The sequence below is a fragment of the Meleagris gallopavo genome, chromosome 5 (genome assembly GCF_905368555.1).
Source record: "Meleagris gallopavo chromosome 5, MGAL_WU_HG_1.1, whole genome shotgun sequence".
NCBI lineage: Eukaryota > Metazoa > Chordata > Aves > Galliformes > Phasianidae > Meleagris > Meleagris gallopavo.
In genome coordinates this window covers 15575315-15598225 of record NC_139408.1, presented here as the reverse complement: position 1 = coordinate 15598225, position 22911 = coordinate 15575315, and the positions used below count along the sequence as shown (strand labels likewise).

The 22911-nt window shown below is 46.1% G+C and overlaps 1 protein-coding gene across 7 annotated transcripts in view; it reads left to right on the top strand.

The window, feature by feature from the left end:
* The window catches only part of LOC100548287 (USP6 N-terminal-like protein), a 66432-nt gene that overhangs the window by 12003 nt on the left and 31518 nt on the right, over positions 1 to 22911 (top strand). The window contains exon 1 of one of the 7 annotated variants that reach the window (XM_085224376.1): positions 12770 to 12792. The exons of 4 other annotated variants lie outside the window; for them this stretch is intronic. The gene's annotated coding sequence lies outside the window, so the exon portion shown is untranslated. 2 more of the 7 variants (XM_085224375.1, XM_085224373.1) reach the window with 2 other exon arrangements.

Below are 22911 nucleotides of genomic sequence, written 5' to 3'. Positions count from 1 at the left end.
CATCCTTGCATCCTTTTCTGAGGGTCAATGGAGGCACATGGGCTAGTCTGGCTTCTTGTTGGGCCACACAGCAATGGTGCATGGGACAAGACAGAATAACCTTCCAGCTGTGTAGAAGTGATGCTTAAACTAGGAAGTAACAACAAACAAACCTAACTTTAGGACGAGGAAGAAAGTAGTGCCCAGGATTCAAAAGGGCCCGAGATGCTGAGAAAACAGATGGAAACTCGATTTACCCAAGTGTGTTCGACCCTACCTCTCCCCTCTTCTTTTTCTTTTCTTTCTTTTTTTTTTTTTTTTTTTTTTTGCAGGATGGGCAGGTTATTGTAATTGCAGATGCTATCTACTGAGCTTGATGAGATTCTGATGCAAATCTGGAGACTGACTGTTCTTTTGTTAGGGCCGTTGCATACATTATCCAGTACTTCATCTTACTGCATAGGGGTCTGTTTACTGCCATTTGGTTTGTTGTCAGACACGGCTTTCTCCATCTAATCAGCAAAGGTTCAGCAATTGCAGTGTGATTTGCAGAAGAAGTAATTCCACTGAATACACGGGGGAAGGGTGGGGAGGAGAGAGGAAATGTCGTATTAGTGAGTGATAAAACTTAATGCTGATTTGAAAAAATAGCTTGAGATGCTGTTTTGAGAGCTTAAGGATGATTAATCTCAGCTGAGATTGCTGAGATGTGCAGTTGAGTTGCTGGGCAGGCAGTGGATGGGTATAGGGGCCGGCAAGTTCACGTGCCAGGCAAGTTTGGTGACTGGGGTTTGGTTATGTACACAGTTGTAGGCTTTCCTCTCATTGTCTGCTACAGAAGTGAAGTGACAGTGAATGGATGGGCTTTTGCTTTCCTGGAACATTTTAGATGTGATATGTCTGCCCACAGGAAGGTGTCTTCTGTCGACTCAGAAGAAGCTAGTTGATAAACAGCATCAGTCACCAGAGCCAAAGCAGCGTGTGCCTGTGGTAGGAGCCACTGCAGGCTCACTGAGAGTTGAGCTTTGTCCTAGTACGGATGGGCTTCATCACTGCTGTGTTTCAGTACCCTTGTCAGGCACTGGAGTGAATAGAGTCCTGTGGGGGAGTTTCCTGAGGCAGTGCTGCAGCTGTCCCTTCCTCTCCTGCCCAGCTGCTGCTCCAGGACAAATGTCTTCATGTGTCTCATTGCTTTCACCAACTGCCCGTAACCATTCCAGGCTTGTCACGTGAAGAACTGCCCTTCAGAGATGCAGTCACCTTTTATTCTTCCATCTTCCCTGACGCTTGTACCACCCCTTTTGCAGAGGCTTTGTCATTACAGTTACAGCTGTAATGCTGCAAACACGGGACTGCTGCGGGTGACACAGGAGGTGGATGGCTATGTTCAAAGCCTTTGATACTTCCTCCTCTGACAAATAAGCCTTGGCTTCACGTGTGTGCCTACAAATGATTTGTTTTCAGCTGCTTCTACTGAAGTAGTTGCCCTGCAGGTTAACCCCTGTGGTTTGCTTTGCCCTTTTTTGTTTTCCATAGCCTCTTGCAGACAATTGCACAGCAGGCTTGCTGAAATTCCATTAGGAAAACAGAGAGAAATGTCTGAGTTTCAATTTGCTTCTGCATGTTTAGAAAGCAGAAGAAAGAGGGGAAATAGCACTGGAATGCTATTTGTGTTCTGTATTTGGTCGGAGTTGGATATATTTTGCTGCTTCTCTGCTCTGCTGAGCAGTGCAGCCTGCAGGTAACAGAGCTGTGTCTTTGTGGGGGAATTAGGGATGAAACTTCTTAGTGGTGTTTCAGTCACTGGGAGAAAAGCACCATGAGAACTGAAGTAGGAGCATCCATTAACTGCCTAGAGCAATAATCTTTCCTGGGGGCATAAATCTAATCTAACCAGATATAAGAATTTATGCAGAGAGAGAACGTTTCCATTCTTCCATTTCCTGCTGAGTTTTCTGAGAACATTTGGAAAAATTCAGTGCCAAAATGACCCTTTTCTCTCTGGGAGGGCTTATGTTTTCCTAAGACGTGTTATTACCTTCCTGTTGAAAGCCATCTGTATCAGTTGGCAAATTAGGATTGTGTTAGTTACTCAGTTCTCTCTGGTTCCCTGCGGACTTGCTCACTGCAAACCTATTTTCACGTTCTCCATTGGCATGGGATGCAGAATGTGTTGCCTAACGAAGAAGGATGCGTGTGTGTCCACTTGGGCCCTTGTGCTGCTGCAGTGCTCGGCCCCATGCCCCCAGTGCCTGGAAACAGCCTTTCATGGACACAGTGGCTGTGCCCGTGGTTTCCTGTTCCTTTTTGTTCCTGTGCTTAACCAAAAAGCCAAATGAAGGAAAGAAATGGTCCTGGGGAGTGTTTTCTCCGAGGTCTGGAAAAGCTGCTGCAATTAACAACGATCTAATATAGCAGTGGATTCTGTGAACTTCAGTGACCTTTGGATATATAGATTTCATAAATGTGAAGGCTTCCCTTAGGGAAAGTTGATGTTAGTTTTTCCTCTCGTACTGCTAATTATTTTGGGGAACTCCTGTCTTATTGGTGCTTTCACTGAAAGGCATTTCTTTTTCTTTCTGTCTCCTGCCCCCAGAACGGTGGGAAAACCTTAGGAAAGTAAGTCTCCACTTTAAATGGCCTTAAGCACGTAAATATTCAGCTCAATTTTCTTTTAGCCTCGGCTTGTTATGAAATGAACAAGAGTCTCAGGGCATCCCTGGGTCAGCTCTCCTTTTGAGCGTTGGGAGGAAGCTCAGAATGTTTCATTCCAGTTGCTGAGTGCTTGGAGGAGACGTCCACCTCCTGCTTTGAGTACGCTGTTAGGAAATATTTCTCCTATCGGTGAATTTTTTGCTGATGCTGTTGCTCCATGCTTGAAGTATGTGGGCATATATTGTAATCTGCTGGATAAGATAAGGTGAAGACAGCCGTACCAGGTTGGGCCAGGGATACATCTGAAGTGATTCCATCTGAAGTAATACCCTGTCTCCAGAGACAGTAGTGGAGCTGCTCTAGAAGGAGCTAGATAGAGACTGAACAGCCTAATTATGCTGTCAGGAAATGTGTCAGAGCCCACCTTCTACCTTCTAAATCTCTGTGTAACCTGGCTGCCCTCATCCTTGTCTCTGCTGGGTTAAATGGTCCTTTCCCTGTCAACTGTGGGGGAGTTTCCTGATCCTGCTGGGGGCATGGAGCTGTAAGCACTGCAGGATGGTGAAGATCCATTTGTTGTAGCCTGAATTCCTCTTATTTTTTTGTAAATTTTATGAGTTTTCAGCAGGCCAAGAGCTCCGTTTGTACGGTAATCTATAGTCAGGCTGGCAAGGAGCAGCCATGGATGTGGGCAGATTGGGAGCTGGAGGTGTGCATGTGTGCTTGCAGCAGTGGGAAGGCTGTATCTGGTTACTGTGCAGCGAAGGACATAGCTGGCTTTCACAAGGCTCAGATCACAGCTTTTACAAACTCTGTTTAGAGCAGTTGTGACGTGCGGGTCTGTTCCGTGGGTGCATAGCAGTTTGTGGTTAGCCAGCCCTCCGTAACCATGACAGCACAAATTTAAGTGTGTTTGAATTTGCTTTCACATGCAAAAGATCTCATGTAGCCCGCTCTGAAGGCAGTTGTTTGGTGGCTGTCTAAATTGCTACATGTGCTGTGGGGTGACTCAGGTTTGTCTGCTCTGCTGTAGGATTACAACATGCCCCACACACGTTACTCCCGTGGTAAGACCTGGGCTGTGAGGAAGGCAGCCCGTTTGTATTTGCAGCGAGGTGACCGTTGTGTGGGCAGCATTTTGGGGACCTGGAGTGAAAAGCACAGCAGGCACTTGACCCACGAGCTAGCCACGTCTGTTCTACACGTCTGCCTTCCAAACAGAGCACTCTTTCCAGCAGCTTTTGCTGGAAGAAAAGGAACGTCTGGGAGGGCTGCTGGTGGCAGGCAGGGAGAATAAAGCCTTCGCCCTGGTATTTGCATGAAGCATGCTCTCCACTCAGATCCCACTGAGTCTCTTTATTAAGTTTCTCTTTCCTTGGCCGGCTCTCTGGAAAACCCTCTTCGCTCCGAGTTTGGTTTGGAAAGAGAAGCGCCCACGCAGATGGCTGCTCTTCAGTTGTCATTCAGGTTGGGTTTTTATGTTCCTTTTTGCATTACCCTCAGGTGCAAACCGGGCTTACTGCCAAAAACATGTCCTAGAATTAGAGAGAAGCCAAACACTAAGGATATTCTGCTATGTTTGTTTGTTTGTTTTTCTATCTAAGCTAGAAATGCAACAGGCTATTGAGTATTTTATCAGTTCATAAGGATTTCTGTTGCCTTCTCCCTCTTTGGCTGAGTCTCCATGTAGTGAAGTTGTTTGTTTTTCTCAGATAAAAGATACAGCTTTCATTTAAGATGAAGACTCATTCTGGCTGTGTTTTGCTCCTTGCTTGATAATGGTTGAGTGGTGCCACTTGTTCTAGATGAATACCAGCGCTCAGCTTCAGAGTCTTGATGCTCTCATCTGATAAGGTTTTTCTTCATCATAAAGAGCTCTCGAAGGAATTACTGCATTGTTAAAGAATAGGAATTATTTTGAGGTCTGTGGGTACAGAATGGCTCTTATTGCAGCTGAAGGCAAAGGGAGGGGAGCGGTAACATTGCTGGAAGGCTTGGGCTTGGTGTGCTGGTGATTTATGAAACCAAAGCCACTTGCTTGGATCGCTCACTGGGATCTAAGATGGTATGGATGGCACGGTCCCCAGGAACTCGTTTTCTGTTTGTGATGGAGCTTTGGTCTTGCATTTTCCTGGCTTTTTAGTCATGGAGGAGAGCAAGAATTAAGTCACGACTGTGGTTGGACTGTGATTTAAGGGAAGCCTCTGCTGTCTCTCTCCTGCAGTGGGAAATTTTTAATGAGATATCTATGGAGGAAGCAGACATCCAGTAGATACAAAAATTCTGTAAGTAATGGGAGGATAAGAAGTTTGTCTACTCTTCTCCTCAGCCCTGTATGTATCCCACATGCCTGGCTTCTTATCTTCCCACACAGAAAGGGAAACTTAGGGATGGGGATGCTGTAAATACAGCCTCATGCAGGTGTGTAAAAACAGGAGATGACTATGACAGCAAGCTCCTGGCAGGCTGGCAGTGTTGAGTAACGGGATGCTAGGAGCCCTACGCCCTGCCCTTGCACAAGCAGCAGCGTGCTGAGGCAGTACCAGCTTGCTCCTCTTTGTTTTTCTCTCCCAGCTGTTGCAAAAGCAGCTGTGGCCTTGTAAGAAGGGGTTTGCCAGCTGAACTCGAGGCGTTGCACGTGCGTTTGCCGTATCGCCTTGGACTCCCCTCCCTGCCCTGACAATCAGCCATTCACTGCTTGCTGTCTCTCCAGCACGGTGCTAAGCAGAGACAGCCTCGAGGGACAGGGTGGCTTGTCCCACACGGGGCTGGGAGCATTGCAGGGAGCAGGCAGTGCCCAGAGCTGCCAAACCCCTTGTTGGGTACCAGAAGGCTCCAAAACCTACAGGCGAGTGGAAATGGGCAAACACCGGGCAGCCAGAATAGACAGCTCTAGCACAGCAATTGTCTTTTTCAGCTTTTAGCCCTATCATGCAACTGCTGCAGTGCCTTTGTGTTGCTGCTAAGCACCCAGATTTCTGAAAGTGTGTTTTCATTTTGCTTTCTTTCTTGAGGGTTTTGGGCAGTGCTTCCCAAAGCTATTGTGGGCATTTCCCCTCCCCTCCCAACAGCAGCTGTCATTTTTGCCTGAATATCTCAGCATTGTTCACATTGTCTTCTAAATTTATGAGCTTTTTTCCTTTTTTTCTTTTTTTTATTTCAACCACAGAACTCCTAAATGTTTCTGTAGTCCTCAGAGTCACTTTGCAGATTCATGGGAGCAATATTTCCTCTTACAGCATGTCTTGTATTTGAAGTACCAGGCAGAAAAATTGTTTTTGTAGTGCTTGCATTTGAGTTTCTGAAAGCATGGTTCTTGTGGTTTTTTTTTTTTGTTTTTAGAGTTTTCCTTAAGATTGCGCTAAATTCAGCTTTAAGCAGGACTGCATAAGCTAGATGGAATTGACTTTTGTTGAAACTTGAGGTTTCTGACTGTGTAATGAACTCTGCTTCTCCAGGTTTCTGAATAGCATCCCATGTGTTTAATCTGTTCTCTCGCAGCCCAGCAACTATTTTTTCCCCCCAATTCTCTCCAGAAATAACAGGTTATTATTAGTATCTGTGTGTGTATGGATTTACCAGGCCTGACATTGCTTGGTGATGAGGATATTTATCCCTTTTTCTCTCTTTGTTCCCAGAAGCTGGGCCCTGTGTTAGCATGATGTGTATCTGCACATCTCTTGTGGTTTGTTTGGAGTGTGATCTTCTGGCTGTGCAAAGACTTAGGTTTGCTTCCCTAATACCAAGTGAACAGCAACTGACAAGTGAGCATTATTTGGTGGGGCTTTTTGGGGGTGGGGCCATGTGTCTCCTACCCCACTTTGAGTTCTGAGTATAAGGTCTTTGGGCTCAGTCAGCCTGGGTAGGTTGTGTTTGTGGTGTAGTTATGTGTCTCCTGAGATAGGACTGACTTGTTTCCCTGTCTGCTTGTGAGCATTGATCTCATTGCTACAACAAGTCACTTACACCTGCTCAGCTGCTGGATGAGTTCTGTGACTTTGTAATGTTAGCAGCTTTGTGATCTGGTGTTCAGGAGATAGGTTTCCTGAGCATTAGCTTCTTAAAATCATAGAATTGTCTAGGCTGGAAAAGATCATAAGTCCAGCCATCCACCTGACTACCAAATCCCTTTACTAAGCCATGGCACTGGGTGCTGTGTCCACTCATCTCTTGGATACCTCCAGGCATAAGGACTCCCCCACTCCCTGAGGTCGAGCTCTGCAGCCTGGTACTTCGCCTCTCTATCTGAGCTGTGTTGGATGTGCTCTGGCAGATGATGTGCTTGTAGGCTCCTGTGTGCATGTAGGCATCTGGTGGCATGGATGCTCCTGGAACTCCCTTTGTACAGGAATGTGCATTTACACTTCTGGTGGGAGACAGAAGCAGCTGCTGGTGCAGAAAAGCAGTGCTCAGTGGAGTCACTGGCAGGATTACTGGGGTTTTGGGGGCTCACTAATTCGCATTTGTTTGCAGCGTGCTAAAGCTTAAGATTGTGCACGAGTGTTTCTACAGTGTTTTGCTGCAGGCAATGAAGGGCCAGTAATGTGGTTTTTCAGTGAAGGAAGGGTTGGGTTATTTTTTCTTTTTTCCTTCTTTTGTTTAGCTGATGTATTGCTGTGACATGACTCTCATAGCACCGTTTCTCACCGAGACGTGAAATATTGAATCATTGTAGGCTTCCTCTCCCATTAAGATAGAGGGGAAAAAAGCATTAAAAGGGTGTATGGCGCAGGAGGAGGTTGGTGGGACACATGCAGGCCTCTTTTCAAGTTACTGTTCTCATTTATCCTTTGAATTAGCTTTTTTTTCCAGAGCCGCACCAGAATTTTGCAATAAAATCCACATGTGAGAAACCAGTGGCGCGTCTTTTAGTCAAAACAGTGCAATATAACTACTTAAACAGTCATAGAGAAATGTTTTGATTAAGTAACTGAAGGCCGCATGCATGTTGAATGAATTAGTTTCTTCCCTTTGTACTATAATGAAGATGCCATTACAGAAACCACATGAGAGGAGCAGTCTCAGACTATCTCTTCCTAGTTCGTGTGTTTAAAACTGCAAACTGGTGTGCTTTTAATAGCAATTAAAACTTTTCTGGTTTCTTTTGGGGATGCTCTTCCTTGGTTAGGCTTTGTGGAGGGGCAGCTGTAGTTTGCATCCTTAGAGCCCGAGAGGTTAAATCTTCAGCCCTTTGGCCCTCTGAGAAGCTTGGCGATAGCAGTGGAGAGATATTAATTATTTTTCTTCCAAATTATGCAGTGTTTGCTTATAGAAAGCTGCAGTAGTACCCCAAGCACAGTAATGACTTTTATTTCTGTAGAAAAAGTGCCTTTTCTGTCTTTATTTAACTTTGCTTCTCTTAAGGTTGCTGTGTCTGTTTCTTTGTCTTCTTTCAGATACTAAACAAAAGTACTGATGTTGAGCCTTTAGAAGGCTTTATGAGGAGGCTAAATGAGGGAATAATTTAATGAAAAACCTAACCATGTCACTGCAGCATCTTTTAGGTAGTCATATTCATGTTACATGTAATAACCATCAGCTCATCACCACCATGCCTACTGAACCGTGTAACTCAGTGCCCCATTTACCCTTATCTTGAACCTCCAGGGACCTTTAGTAGTTATGTTTTTCTGCCATTTCCTCCTTTTTCTGCCACCAAAATTGGAGATGCTCTTCAGACCTCTGAGAAGAGATGACTAGGAGTCATCAGTGCTGCAGTGGTTTCTCTCTTTGGCTCTTCTGCCTACTGCTATCCTATACGCTAGTCAAAAAGCTCTCCTGGATAAATGTTTAGAGTTTGCGTTGAGAGAGATCATTTCTACAAGTAAATGTTGAGGCCAGGGTATACTAGCATAGCTGGACTGGCTCCTAGACCTTCAAGTTGCTTTGATTTTGTCCTTCCATACTGGCATGCTGTGGAGTTACATAGTGTTCCTATTGCTCTCCCTAGTAAGACTGCAGAAGAAGCAAAGATGAGGTGTAAGAAGACAGGTTACTAATTTGAAGTTAGATCCCTAATGCTTTCCTTATAGTTTGTGTGAAAATATGGCTTGTGTAACAGTGTGGTAGGAATGCCATGCAAGACACACACTGTGAATTTTTACCTGAGTAAAATGGTGTTTGTAGGCATAACGTTTCATGTTATTAACAAATAATGAAGGACTGCCCAAAGTACTGGACTAAGCTAGGAAATCACAGTGCTCGTGCTTGCTTCAAGTTGCATTGATCTTCAGATTAGGCAATCTCATCCTTTATGTGGGAAATGGGACTTTACCAAAGATAGGTCAGTCCTTCTGATTGATTTCAGTTGCATTTTCCTTCAAAGTCTAGAATTATGATTTATGAAAATAACAATTCTTTTCTTGATTTATCTGAATGCTGAGTTTTGACTCAGATAACCACAAAGAATCTTCAAAAATGCAGCTGGCTGAACTGCCTCGCTCTTCTGTGGCTTTGTCCGGAGCACATTAATTCTTTGGTTGTGTGCATTGCAAAGTAGACATTCAACAAAATAAACACCAAACCTGCCTCCTTTTATCAAAACAGATGAATGCAAAAATGTTGCGAAGCAATCCTCTTGATCTGGCCTCAAAAATGAGAGTTGAAATACAAAAAGAACAAAGCCTAGTCTGAAAGGCTGTGCTGATAGGTAGGACCCGGAGCATGCGTGAGCTTGGGTTTGCCTTGAGGAATGGTGAAGCCAGACACCATCACACGCTGTGTGGTTGTGGCTGGGATATGCTCCCCTGGCAGTCAGGAACTGTGCCACTTCAGGGTGTGATAAGGCTGGTGCCTGCATTCTCTTTGGTTGCATAGCAGTGAGATGATGAGTATTAGATGCTTTGAGGTTTTGAGAGAATTTTTTATGCTGAGGAGAGCCAAGGAGCTGCCAGCCTTCTTGCTTCAGGAAGCCAGTCCCCAGGCGGTAGAACAGATGTTGGAGGTCAGCAAAGGGGTCTGGATGACTCACAGGTGTGTGTTTTGCAAGCTCTGCACTTATAAATGCTCTGCTTGACTTGAGACACACAAAGTTGCTGCGTCTTCCCTAGAGGCTGAGCTATTTGCCTACCCTGGAATTGAAGAGGAGAAAAACAACCAGTATTAGCAGATGAAAAAGAGCAGTCTGCAGCTGTCCTAAACTAACAGGTTATGCTGCAGCCTGGAGCTGGGCTTTTTTTGTGAAAAGCACTCAAAAGAAGTAAGCAGACAGGAATGCCCCCCCCATACAAAACAGAAACCAAAATTAACAAAGGAAATGCTTGCTATTCAGATGAACCGATAGAGGTGAGGGAGGAAAAAACAAGCCATCAGACCTCCAGAAGTTTGCTACTTTGGCCACAAACCTGCAGTTTTGAGATGGCAGGAGTTTCATAGTCTGCACAGCTGTCCAAGAGGTGATGCAGATGTTCCTGCCATGTAATCCTAGGCAAAAGCAGGCTGGGTAATGAGTGACAGAAGGTGCTGAGATGTAGCAAGGCATGCTTCGACTTTTGCTAAACCTCTCCAGAGCAGCTTCACTTCTGTTCTCTTGGGCAGTTTCAGTGCAAAAAGAAGTACAGCAGGTAGGAAGGGAACTTGGTCCCAGTGTTTGCCTCCATTTCAGGCTTGCGCGGTGCAGTGGAGCACGGCACTGCTCTGTGACTGGGCTCCACTGCTCTGTGACAAGGCTATGCACCAGCGAGCTCCCTGTTGTTCTATGTCATGGTACAGTATGAGCCCTGGTTCTGGGATGCTTTCCTTTAAGCTCCATTCATTTAATGCTGTGCTTGAAAGCCTGGCACAAGGCAGGATTCCACCTGCCCTGTAGTCTTCATGGTTCATTAAGGAAGCTGATTAACTGGTATAGATATAAATGAGAAATCACCTGGCTGCAGCAAGCACTGAGCTGGCTGCTTGTTGCTGTGGAGCAGCTTATCTATCTGTCTGGGCTCCTGTGACAAACAGCTTTTAGTGACAAGAATTAGATTAGTGTTTTTATTGGTATATTACATAGTCTGTATTCATGGGTTAAGGATGCTGATATAACAGGAGGAGGCCTATTTGTTCCTGTTTCCCTTGCTGCCAGAAGCTGGTACAAGGCAGGAGAAGACATGAGAAGTGCTCTTTTGCTGTATGTTGAAGAGGCAGGATGCCACGTGTAAAGAGCAGGTACAGTATGCTGGCAGGGTGCACTGCTAGCACGTAAAGTCTCGCGAACAAAAGTGAGGACAGCCTGCTTGTATTGATGCTGCTGTCAGCTCACATTTTCTCACAGCTCGGGGACCATGAATTAACAGGCTCCATTGACAGGATGTCCTGGTTTTAATGTTCTGAGCGAAGGGATTTGTCTGCCCTGAAGGATAACACGTTTTTATGTGTGTCTTTCCAAAAGCACTGGGTGCAGACATTCCCAGCATGCAGCCTGGCTCTTTTTGGCCTCTGCCTTCAGACAGAACTTTGGAGGGAACTGCATTATGGTTTTGTCATGCTTTGAAGTGTTTGGGTATGTTAAGTATGAGGACATGAGGAAAGAGGGTGGTTGGTTTTTCTGTTTTTTTTTTTTTTTTTTTTTTTTTTTTTTTTTTTTTTTTTTTGTATGTATGTATGTATGTATACAGTGAGGGTTGCTGAGACAGGTGCTGCACCTGCAAAGGGTTTTGCTCTGAAACTGTCCCTGTGAGCCCCTGAGGTTTGTGCCCTGCCATTTATCTTCCCATCTCCATGCGGCAAGAGGTGCCTGACCACGAGTTTTTACTGTCTGCACTTGTCAGTTCAGAGGCTTTTATTTGACCAGCAGCTGGTGAGAGCATCTATATTTTTGCCCTTGTAAAATTTTAGTAAGCTTATCGTTTCAGTGCCTTTATTCATGGTTCCTTGTATTTGGAAGCACTGGAGAAACCTGATGTGAGAGTGCCTGGCTGCTTGCAGTGCACACAGACACTTGAAGCAGACACCAGGAGTGGGAAGTGCAGGGTAACTGCAGAGGAACAGGAAGGTTTGGTCAACCCAGTTGAAAAGGAGCTACAGCAGTGAGCTGGTGCTTCCTCTTCTGCATGCACACGACATCTGACATCGATGCAGAACGCAGACAAGGTGTCTTGGTGAAGCAGCTGAGGTTTAGGGGACAAGCTGAATGATCTACACCAAGCCCTGGTTATTATCTCTCCTCAAACAGAATGTACGAACTTCTTCAATACCTAAAGAGAGATTTTGTTCCTGCTCGTTTGTCTTGGATGGTTGACTTCTGCAGGGACAAGGATCGTTGATTGCTCCGCTCTACGTTACTGGTGTTGCATCTGCTTCTGGTTCGATGGAGGTGCAGATATCCTGTGTGTGATCTACTAACCTACTTCTCAGACTTTACTGTGTTCGTCTTCTGACAGAGCACCTCTAAATTGGAGCTGATCAGCTTTCTTGTGTCGTGAACAATTCTGCTGCTAGTGAGGAGAGTTTGTGTTGAAAGAAAAAAAACACCAACAACCACCCTGGAGCAGCCTGGCAGGCTTGCTGGTGCCAGGGTTCACCATGGCCACTTGCTTGATCAAGTGGAGGAGCAGCTTGGAACCAGTGTCAAGATCCTGGTGCTTCAACTGCCAGAGAAGAAGTGTAGCTTAAAAAAGCTTTCTTCAGTGGTATGACGCAGTGGTGTCTTTGTATTCCCTGTGTGTGTGTGTGCTGGTTTTTACAGCCTTCTGGCATCATCTACTCCAAAGTGGTTTGGTAAGTGTTTATGGCAATGCCTGGTAACTCAAGTAGGGGCAGTGTACCTGTGTCCATCTTGGGCAGCATTGGTCCAGAGACAACTGAAGTAGAAGGAGGATGTGTTACAGGCTGTAACAGCTGCTGGTGGTACTGTTCTATAGCCATTTGCATGTTACTTTTCAGATGCTTTCTATAATTTGATTTAAGTAGCAGAACATGCCACAGCTCAATTTGTGTCACAAAGAAGAATTTCCTCCTTTTGTAACTCTTTATTACGCCGTCCGACTGTGTTTCACTGAGTATTGAAACAGACGTTCTTCATTCCTGACGCACTCTGCATGAAACCAGTGACTCCTTCAGGTTGTTTCGTTTTGTGCCTCAGCACATACATGCCTTTTTTTGTGATTCCCAGGGCTGAATATTTCCTGATGACACACTGCCTGCGTTGACCTTTCTGCTTTTGGAGTCTGCTTTTAGGCAAGTGCTTTGTGGGTGCTTCGGAGATGGGTGGGACTGACCTTTTAATCAGGGAGGAAGTTGATTAACTGCAGGCTTGATTGAAAAAATGTCCTGTGCTTTCACAGAATCATAGAATTGTAGGGGTTGGAAGGGACCTCTAGAGATCATCTAGTCTCGCCTCCTGCTAAAGCAGGTTCCCTGCAGCAGGTCACACAGGTAGGCATCCAGGCAAGTCTTTAATTTCTCCGGAGAAGGAGACTCCACAACCTGTGTTGGCAGCCTATTCCTGTGCTCTGTCACTCTCACAGAGAAGAAATTCTTCCTTGTCTTAGTGTAAAATGTCCTGTGTTCCAGTGCTTTATTGCATTGATTTTCTTCTGGAGGAGTTGTGGAACATCTACTAAAGAGAGAGAATTTGGAAACATGCATGCATGACCCCATACCTATTACTAAGCAGTCAGTTTTGTTGCACGTTGCATTCTACTGAAACATTAGGCAATTTATTTGCCTTTTAATTCTGTAGCTGTGTAGCCTTCACACTGTCTTTCCAGCTAAAAATGAAGTGAGAGTAGTGCTTGCTAATAGCACAGTCTCTGTGGTTCATCTAGAAGAGGACAGAAGTTGGCTGTTCTTGGCACTTAATCAGTCAGTTAAAAGTACTGAAAGCTGCAGATGAACTTGCTTTGGTTCTAATAAAATAACCAGTCGTTTCTTCAGATTGCCAGAGCTGACAACCACATGCGTAAAAATCAACCCAAAACCCAACTCACAGAATCCAGTGCAAAAGTGCTACTTTCTGAGATCACTTGATGGAAATAAGAATGCGTGCAAATGTGCAAGTGAATTGACAGTACAGCCTTCCTGCAGGCTGTCAGATGGGGAAAATAAGCCCAGAGAGTTGTCATGCTCTGCAGTAAATGCTGTGTTTTTTTGGCAGCTTAATTATTTACTGTGAAGTGGGGGATGGACAGTTGTGTTGACTGTGGGTTTTTTTCTGGTCGTAGCAAAGATTTTCTTTGCATGTCCACGTAATCCTACTTTTTGCATATTTGAGGCGTTAATTAGTTTTGACTTTGCAGGCAGAGGAGAGCTGTGCAAGTTAGCATGGATGATGAGAGCTCCTGCTGAGGTGACTGGTCAAGGGAATTGGGTAAAAGCCTTGTATTTTCCCGGTGCTGAGCTATGTTGCAGCGATTGGAGATGCATAGAGTAGAAACTGGATGACTGCTTTTGGTGAACCTTTTTATCTTGCTTTATCTTTCCAATGTGATGTTTAAAGCCCTCTGCCTTCCTTGTCTTCTGGTGCTGGACCAGTTACCATACAAGTGCTACAGAAATGCTGGAAAGTGGCTTCAATGTCTTCAGTTGAAGCTGAATATTAGGCAATATAGAAGATATACAGTCAAAAGTGTATTGTGAGAGAGCCTTTCTATATGACAAATGCTTGGCACTGAGGTGACTAATTGATGGTGTGCCTATGCAGAGGAAATAGCTGTCTTCCTGGCTGATGGGAACTTCTCAGTTTTTGGGCAGTCACATGGCACCCATGACAGAAGTTCTGACTGCACACATGCACCACTGTGCTTTGTTAGTGGGGAGCTGGTGTATTTATCTGGGGACAATTACTGGCATTTTTAGTTGCAGGACAGGTTGCGTTTCTGGTGGTTTTATACTTGTCATAGAAAGGCTTTTTTTTTTTTTTTTTTTTTTTTTTTGAGATAATCCCTGTGATTTGTTCTTGAGAGCTCTTTGCTAAGACTACAAGTCATTGGAGACAGTCGGTAGCAGACAAGTGATCTGTGTTTGCAGCGGCCAGGTCTGCACCTACAACCTATGCCAGAGGGACTTCTGCTATAGAAGATGCTGACAGTAGTGAGAAAGCTGAATTGACACATCCTTGTGGTTTCCTATAAGGTTTGTGTTCACTGCCCTTGCAGGATTTGTTCTTTACCTGGGGCAGAATGGGAGTGATGTTACTTCAGTGAAACCAGACTGCAGTCACCTGTGCTCCAGGTCTTCTGATAAGCAGGGTTGCCATTATGCAATCCTTACAATGATGGTTTTTTGCATCTTTAAATCTTTGAGGAGGAACGCTGAGTGGTGTTTCAGATGTGAGACGGTAGATCTCTGACTGGAGACGTGCAAGCCTCTCTTGGTCACCTCACTGAATGAAGTGCCAGTGAAGCAGCTGAAAGGACATGCACATGACTATGACTGTCTTCTGCTTGGCTAGCAAATTGCTTGCCATCATGGCTTGCTGTCCATCCTCTAATATCTGTGCTTTCCTCCTTTCCCACCTGGAATGAGCAGTGCAGCATTTGAGTGGGAGATCCTTGCTTCTGAGAACAGGCACAGGACGTGTCATCATGACTTGCCTACAGGAGCTGGGGTTAGGAGCCAGGCTTACCTCCTGAGCTACAGATCTCTGGGGCTGCTATACGCATTGGCTTGGGAAACACTGTGTTCCTCTTGAAACCAAAGTCACTGCAGACTTCTCCATCTCTTGCTGCAAATGCAAGGAAATTTTTATTTCTTTCATGCCACTGAAGAACCTTGTGGCAACACAAAACCAAAGTTTGCTCGTAGCGTTGAGGTTTGACATGGATCTGCCCTTCCTCTGTGGGAGGAACAGAACATGGACGAAAGATCACAGAAGTTATGCTTCAAGGAAAGTGACTGCCAGACCTCTGCAATCAGGAGCCTGGTGTCCCTGTGATCCTGGAGCAGGCTCCCAGTGGTACTCTTAGCCAACTGTGAAATCTTCGTTTACTGAGGTATTTGACCCAAAGGGAAAGGAAGGTAGAGCAGCACTGTAGTGCCTGTCAGCAGCAGCTTGCTGCTGGGGGCAGAGATGCTTTGCACAGGGATGGAGAAGCCCTACGACAGGCTGAAGCAGCCCTGCTTGCCAGTGTTTGCCAAAGCATGTGTTACAGAGATCTCTTTAACCACAGCAGCCTGGTAATGTGGCAGGGGGGGCAGGTCTGGGAAGCTTCTGGGCAGCTTGCTTGGAGGAGGAGGCAATTGCTAAAATGTTCATAAACCTGACTGTGAGCAAACTGATTTTCTCTGACAGCAGATTACTAACCCAACCCAAACACTGTGTGATCAGCTACATGATTAATATTTTGTGATCCACCACAGTGTTTTGCTTTTGGACTTCAAAGAGTGTAGCTCTTTCGTAAACAAAACTCCCATGAAAATAATCACAGGCACTGACAGGTTGTTATGGAGCAGTCTGTGGACAGTGAGAATTTCTCCAAATGGTTTTCTTGTTTTCTGTTACAAGCTTCCTCCTGCTTTAGTCCTGCTGAATACTAAGGCTATGGACTGAGCAGAGCAGCAGAACTAGGGAATTCAGAGTTAACTGATCAAAGCTTGTCCTTGGTTCACCTCTTTCCCTTCTCTCATAACAGCCATCTGTCTTAGGAAAGATGATGCTTTGTTAGCCAGAAGAAATGTACATTTTTTTGAAGTGGAAAATCCCATAAACCAGCGGTTGCTCCAGTCAGGTACTGGGAGCTGAAATGCTCAGTCCTTACTACTTCTACTGAAGCTGTGCCTTGTTTTTTACATGAAAGCTGGAGGGAGCAGTCGTAAGGAGCATCCCACAGGAAATACACCTCCATCAGTAAGCAGGATTGGGCATTAGATACAGCGGCACAGACAAACAGGAAGGCTCTCGTAGGTTTGTGTACTGACCCATATGGCATGGTTTATCTGTGGCCCACTGTTCAGCTATGTCTCTGCTTGGCTGATGAAGTCTCATTTCATCTGTCTGCATGGGAAATCAGTTAAGCAATTATGTGCCTTGGTTTTCCTTTTCACAAAGGTGTTCTTTAAGGCAAGACATTATGCTGCCTTCTAACAAGCTTGCATCTCCAGCAAGTGAGTGCACATTCTGTTGTTGATACGCCCTTGGCCTCTTCCTTGGTTTGGTGTACAGTGACCCTGAGCTAATTTGCAATGACTTGAAACATGCTGTGTTGAAATGGGAGCACACCTCACATCCCCTGCATCTGGTTTGGGTCCTACGCACAGGCGCAGAGTGTCGTGCTGTGCGTCACTCCTGGAACAAGCTGCCTAACAGGGAAGACTTTGTTTTTCATGCTGTGCCATTTTTTTTGGCAGGGTGTTTTTGCAGACATTGTGGTTAAAGACTTCTAATTTTAAAATCTTAAATCTTGGAATGTGACTCCATAACGGTGTGCAGTTGGATTTGGAAAAAAAAAAAAGTCTGCTAAAATGGCATGCAGGGGAGGTGCAGCAATGAGGTCATGTTTAAGGCGTTAGACTTTCTGCTGCTGGTGCATATGATTTTTGTGATGAATGCAGAGCTATGAATATTTTTCCTTTTAAAGAAAAACAAATAATTGGACCTTCCGTCTTAGACAAATGTCCCTTCTTTGAGAGGGCCTCTTCACTTTAGTTTTTCCCACTTAATGGTGTTTTTAGTGGGAGCTGCCCTGTTCTTTCCATCCGATCTCTGTGCCCACACGTCTGAATATTTCCATTTCAGAAAGGAGGACGCTGCTGGTGCCAGCAGACAGTCTTCCAAATTCTGAAATGCAGAAGTGTTTTTAATGCCTAAGAGTTGTGACTAGCAAGAAAAACCTCACCAAAACTCACTCAACTGTTGGTGCTGGGTAAAGATAACAGCAAGACTTGCTTCTTCTCTCCTTCAATGTCTGCTGCACTGGGGTATTGGAAAGGAATCATTCATGGAATTGCCCATCTAATCCTGCAGCTTTGCTGACTTCTGGCTGCTTCTTGGCTGCGGGAACCAGGTAGGAGATCTATGGCACAACACCCAACACTGCAGGCCTTGGACACAAGTTGATCCCCAGCATTCAAGGGGTCCCAGCATTCAAGGGGTCCCCAGCACTTTGTGAGTGATTCACAACAGCATCCCACCTCCAGCCACTGGGCCAAGCAGTTTGAATCAGGCAGTGTTTTTCTGTCTGTCCCTGAGCTATCCAAGAGCCTATTGAGGGAAAAGGGGACTGGCTTTTTTCAAGAGCAACTGAATGCAATGCTCTAGTTACCATGGTTTTTAAATGGAGTACTTCAGGGGTTGTACAAAAGCATCTTTAGCACTCACAGTGCAAGGAGAATGAAAGGACACAGCTTATGTCAGCACGGCATCAGAGGCTTAAATGAATGTCATTCATATATTGTTAGGAGATGACCCAATTTGGATCGTATTTATGGAGTGGGAGGGGAGAATGGACCTGTTTCAGCTGACTTTTGAGCCTGAAATGCACTTAGAGGCTTTGTGTTGGGACTGCACAGACTACCACTGGGCAAAGAGAGCCTGTTGTGGGGCGTTCCCATGTGCCAGCACAGTGCCGTGTCCTGCCTTTCCCTGCCCAGTATTCACACTGTGCCGTACTGCCTGGGGAAAAATTACATGTTGGGGAGAACCAGCCCTGCTGAGGTTTTATTTCATTCTGCTTTCTTGTGCAAGGCTTCTGAAGCCTCCTATCAGTGTGCAATTTGCAGACCAGCTCCAGCTGCTGACAGCTCAGGGGTGAGGTTGGTGCCCAGTGTGCTCAATGTGCCACTTCCAGGAGCAGCAGCTTGTGCTCAGCATGGCTGATTTTGCCCCTTTTGAGCCATAACCAACAGATAGCTGGGCTGCATCAGAGCCAAGGTTGCTCCCCATGTCCCAACCCAGCGTTAAGACTTTGTAGGAATTGATGCCTGATGCTTTTAGGCTTGCAAAGAAACCTGCTGGCTGGGGAAATCTCTATTTTGTGGGTGTTCACTATCAAAGTGCTGTTACAAAGTGGTGTAAAGCACACCTGCAGCAAGAAGGCTGCAGAGTGCCGGGTTTACGGGGCCAAGCAGGAGGTTTCCCTTTGCCCAGCCCCATATGAGAGTGTGAAGGGCAGGGGGTGGCAGCTGTAGGAGTTCTGAGTCCCAGATAAGTGTTGGGTGTACCCATTTCCTGGACAGAAGAGTTTTGGGTTGTTTTGTTCAGTGCTATCCTGCATTTGTTTTTCTTCCTGTTGTTGGTATTTTTTTAATCAGATTTGATAATCCTGGTCCAAATGAAGGATTGTGAAAGATGAGTGGCTTGCTTTGCTTGTACATAGCTACTGGTTGGATTATGAGAAATGGGGCCAGAAAGAGTTAATGTTGTTTTCCTGTGGCTGAGCTGGCTCTGCAGGACTGAGAAGTAAGGTGAGTTAGTGTCTGGGTGATGTTGTGGTCCTTGTGGCAAAGCTTTTAGCTTTATGTGTAGCCATTGAAGACTGCAGGAAATTCATTGTGTTCCTTCGAACAGGATGGAGCCTTTCACGTGGTCTTTTATTTTTTTTTTTTAACTTTAATTCTGCAGTCTCTATGCATTGTCAAGCTGCAGGAAGACTCCCTGAGCTTGGAGATGTATGAGGGAGCAGCAGTCTCTCTTCCAGACCATCTGGGGAGTTTTGCCTGTCCCCGTGGGAGACCAAAAGCGGCTTTTGCAGAACGGCTCTGAGATCATCACCAGCATGATGCCTTACGAATGTCGGCATGCGTCGGGCACGTGCAAGTTCAAAAAATGCATTGGGGATTTGTGCAGCGAGGGGCAGGACCGTGCCCTCATTTGGAGGTGTGCCTACCCAGCAGCTGGGCCCTGGGGCAATGAATAGTGCTGTGGGCAGTGGATGCTGCAACTGCACCAAATCACTGTTAAGGTTTTTTTTCAACTCACATTTAAGGCAGGAGGGGTTTGCTGTGAGTTGTGCTGCTGTTTATAGACTTCGCCTTCTTGGCTTGCCTCCAAGGTACGTAGTGAGCTGTGCGCTCTCTGGTGTGTAACTCCCCCTGACTTCCCCTCTGCTTTGTCTGCTGTGCTCCAGCCCTCGCCCCGGAGCGGCGCTCCCTGCACTTCCTCTGCCGTGCTGCGGTGAGCTCCGTAACCCATCCCACGGTAAGCCAGCTGCTTCCACTGCTGCCTGGTACTGGTGAAAGGAAAACTTGATGTCAGTGCTTTGCATTAGGAGGATCGATTACTACTACCTTCATCCTGATGACTCTTCTGCTAGTCGTCTTATGCATGTACAGGCTATCATCTAATTTCTTCTTGAATAACGGTTTTGAAAGGATTAAAATCATTTGCTGTTTGGAGTTGTGACTGGAGATACGTGAAGAGGCAGAAATTGTCATTCCCTTCTCTTCTAGAGCAGATAGTGCATCAGGTGGGAAGGAGCAGAGAGCTGCCCGTGAAGTGATCTGCTGCACATTTGAAACCGGAATCCTGTTTCAGTGTTTGGGATGCTCTGTTATCCCATATGTGACTGTCAGCTCCTGAAGAGCACCTTGAGCAGGCTCTGTTGCCTTGCCAAGCTCAAGCCACGTGTGTTGAGGACCCTGGTCCTGGGGAGCAGTGCTCCTCCCGCGTGCTCAGTGTCTGTGTCTCTGGTAACCTGCTCTCAGCACAATACCTGCCTGCTTTTTCCTAATAACATTTCAGCTAAATATTACAGGGTGGAAGTCTAAAGAGTTGATTTTATGGTTGCTGGCTAAGTAGAGAGAGATGCAATCCTAAGTTTCAGCTCGCACCGAGGGAAAGACAGATGAGATGGGACTCAGTTGCCTTTGCAGCACCATTCACCTGTCGGATGCTGCAAGCCCATTGAGGGCAGGCACAGTGTGTGCTTCCCCTGGTGGTCACCAGGGCCGTTAGCCTACTGCCATACACAGGCTGGCAGAGCTCAGGGGATGCAGGGAAGGGATCCTTACAAAATGGTTTTACCACAGTTAGAGTGTCCACTGCACAATATGTGTCCTTGTGTTGGAGCTGTGGCCAGAGCCATGCTCCTGCCATGTGGAGCGGGTGGCATTGCGGGCAAGGGAGACCACAGAGAGCAGCACTGTCTCGCTCCTAACCTGTGCGGGCTCCTCACTGGTGGTCCTGGGGCATGGGCTGTGTGAGCTCTGTTCTCCCAGGCAAAACAAAAGGCGAAGTGCTACAAACCACCACAACTTCCACTCTAAAAATACCATAAAAGGCTGTGTCCTTACAGGCTGGGCATGGGAGCCGTTCCCACCCGCATTACTGCAGCATGAGTCACTTGGCGATCGGGAGGCGCTCCATGTGGATGCCCGGCCCAAGATGCTGGAGGAGCAGAGGGAGGAAGGGGAACTGCTCCGTGGCACTGTGGAACTGATAAAGAGTTACGCAGAAGAGGATGACGAGCACAACATGTGAACTTGCCTGAACCTCCAGGCGGTTTTGGTTTCGTTGGTGTTTTGTGAGAGCTTCCAGGACGTGCTGCTTGCTGATGATTTGTCCTGGAAGTATTTGCAGCGAGGAGCCATCTAAATATGCAGACAACTCTGGTTTGCTTTTAGGAAGCACAGAACCTGCCGCATGAACATGAAGCCAGAAAGACCCTCTGTGGAAGTGTGTGTTATTCAGCCTTCGGGCTCAGCTTTTTCTCTCCCTGTCCTCATCTTCATCCTTGTTTTCCCTACCCTGGTGCAGAAATAGACAGAGCTGTTTTTTGATTTAAAAAGAAAATAAATGAATGCAGAGAGAACTCCCTGACAATAAGTGCTGCTCATGCAGGTGCCTCGTATCCCATGCACAGGTACTGGACAGTCAATTGTGGTTTGTTTTGGTTTCTTTCCCAAGACGCCGCCTACTTGCCTGGCCCCAAGATGGGCAGTTATTGTTTTCCCTTTTCCTTCCTTCCCTTGACGAAGCCCTGGCTTTCAGGGCTTACCGGATTAAGCCCGTCAGTGGGAAATTCTATTAAAAGCTTCCTTTATTTAGACGCCCAGTGATGTCACCATGTGGGCAAGTTCCCTGAGTTGCTCTGGGTTGCATGTGCAGAGGGGAGGCTGTGGCTGTGGGGCTGCATCGCAGTCGGGACATCCTTCGGGATCTCCTCCTTGAGGACAGCACAGGAGGTCACCCAGCAGGGCTTGTGTTGTTGCTCTCACCTCTCCCCACACTCAGGTGCATCTCCTGAAGGAAGTTTTTAAAGGCTGATGCCATAGTTCTGGCTGTTCTCCTGCTCATCACTTTCCAGGTTAGTTCTTTTGAGAGTTTTTTCATTGCTGCAGGTAGCAGCTGCTCAGGCTCTGCTCTTCTATGGGAGAGTTTCTGGATACATCCCCCAAAGGGCAGTGCGAACACAGGGTAGCAAGGTGCTGGCCTGGAATGGAACCAGTGGGTTGGGTGCCACAGTAAGGAACCAGAAGAATTTCATTTTTATTTCTCAACATCTCTGAGAGTTACTAAATGGGGACACATTGTATATATCTGAAGGGTTAGAAGGCCAAAAAATTTATTAGTACTTTACTTTTTTCCCCCATCTCTTCTATTTCACCCTTTTGCCAAGCAAGAGGCCTGTTCCTAACCTGTTCCATGCTCATATTAGAACTTGAATTTGCCAACAACCTTTAGTAAGGACAAGCCGAATGAGATAGCCATTCTTTAAAGCAAATTGGTAAACTAGAGGTTCTGACTTATGCTGTTTTTTGTCCTTTTTATAAGCACTAAGCATGGCCTTTGCCTGTGCTAGTCTGTTCTGCTGCGACAGGTGATGCTTTTTGGTGTGCACTGCTTTTAGCAGCTCTGGTGTTGGAGCTCGGATGTGTTTTTTGGAGGGCCTGTATGGTGCAAGTGAGGTACGCTCAGAGCCCCGCTTGGTTTCTGCATGCAATGTGAGGAGGCTGTCAGCCAGGATGGCTCAGCTTTGAGAAGATAATGCTGACACTTTCATGTTAAAAATATTCCTTGAGCTGTCAGAAAAAAATGTGTTTTATTATTAATGCGTAGCACTGCGGGGGTCCTATGAAATGAGCAGAGTTGATGAACTGTTACAAATTAGCAGAAGGCCATATGCAGTATTTATTAAACAGATGCCAGTCTCTGCATAAATCATCTCCATCTGCAGGTTGTACCTGATGGGCACTACATGAGCCACGTCTTTCTATGGTAGTGCTCACAAAGAGGAGCATGGGGTGACTCTTGGTGCCCACTGAACATTGAAGACCTCCTCCAGAGGTTTGGGCAGCAGCTGAGCTTCCCCTTTAGCCTGCCCCATACAGAGGATTCCCTGTCAAACCCCAGCTCAGATTTGGGTGAGACGTGCTTTCCAACCCACACATGCTGATGCTCACTCTGCACTGCTGCTGCTC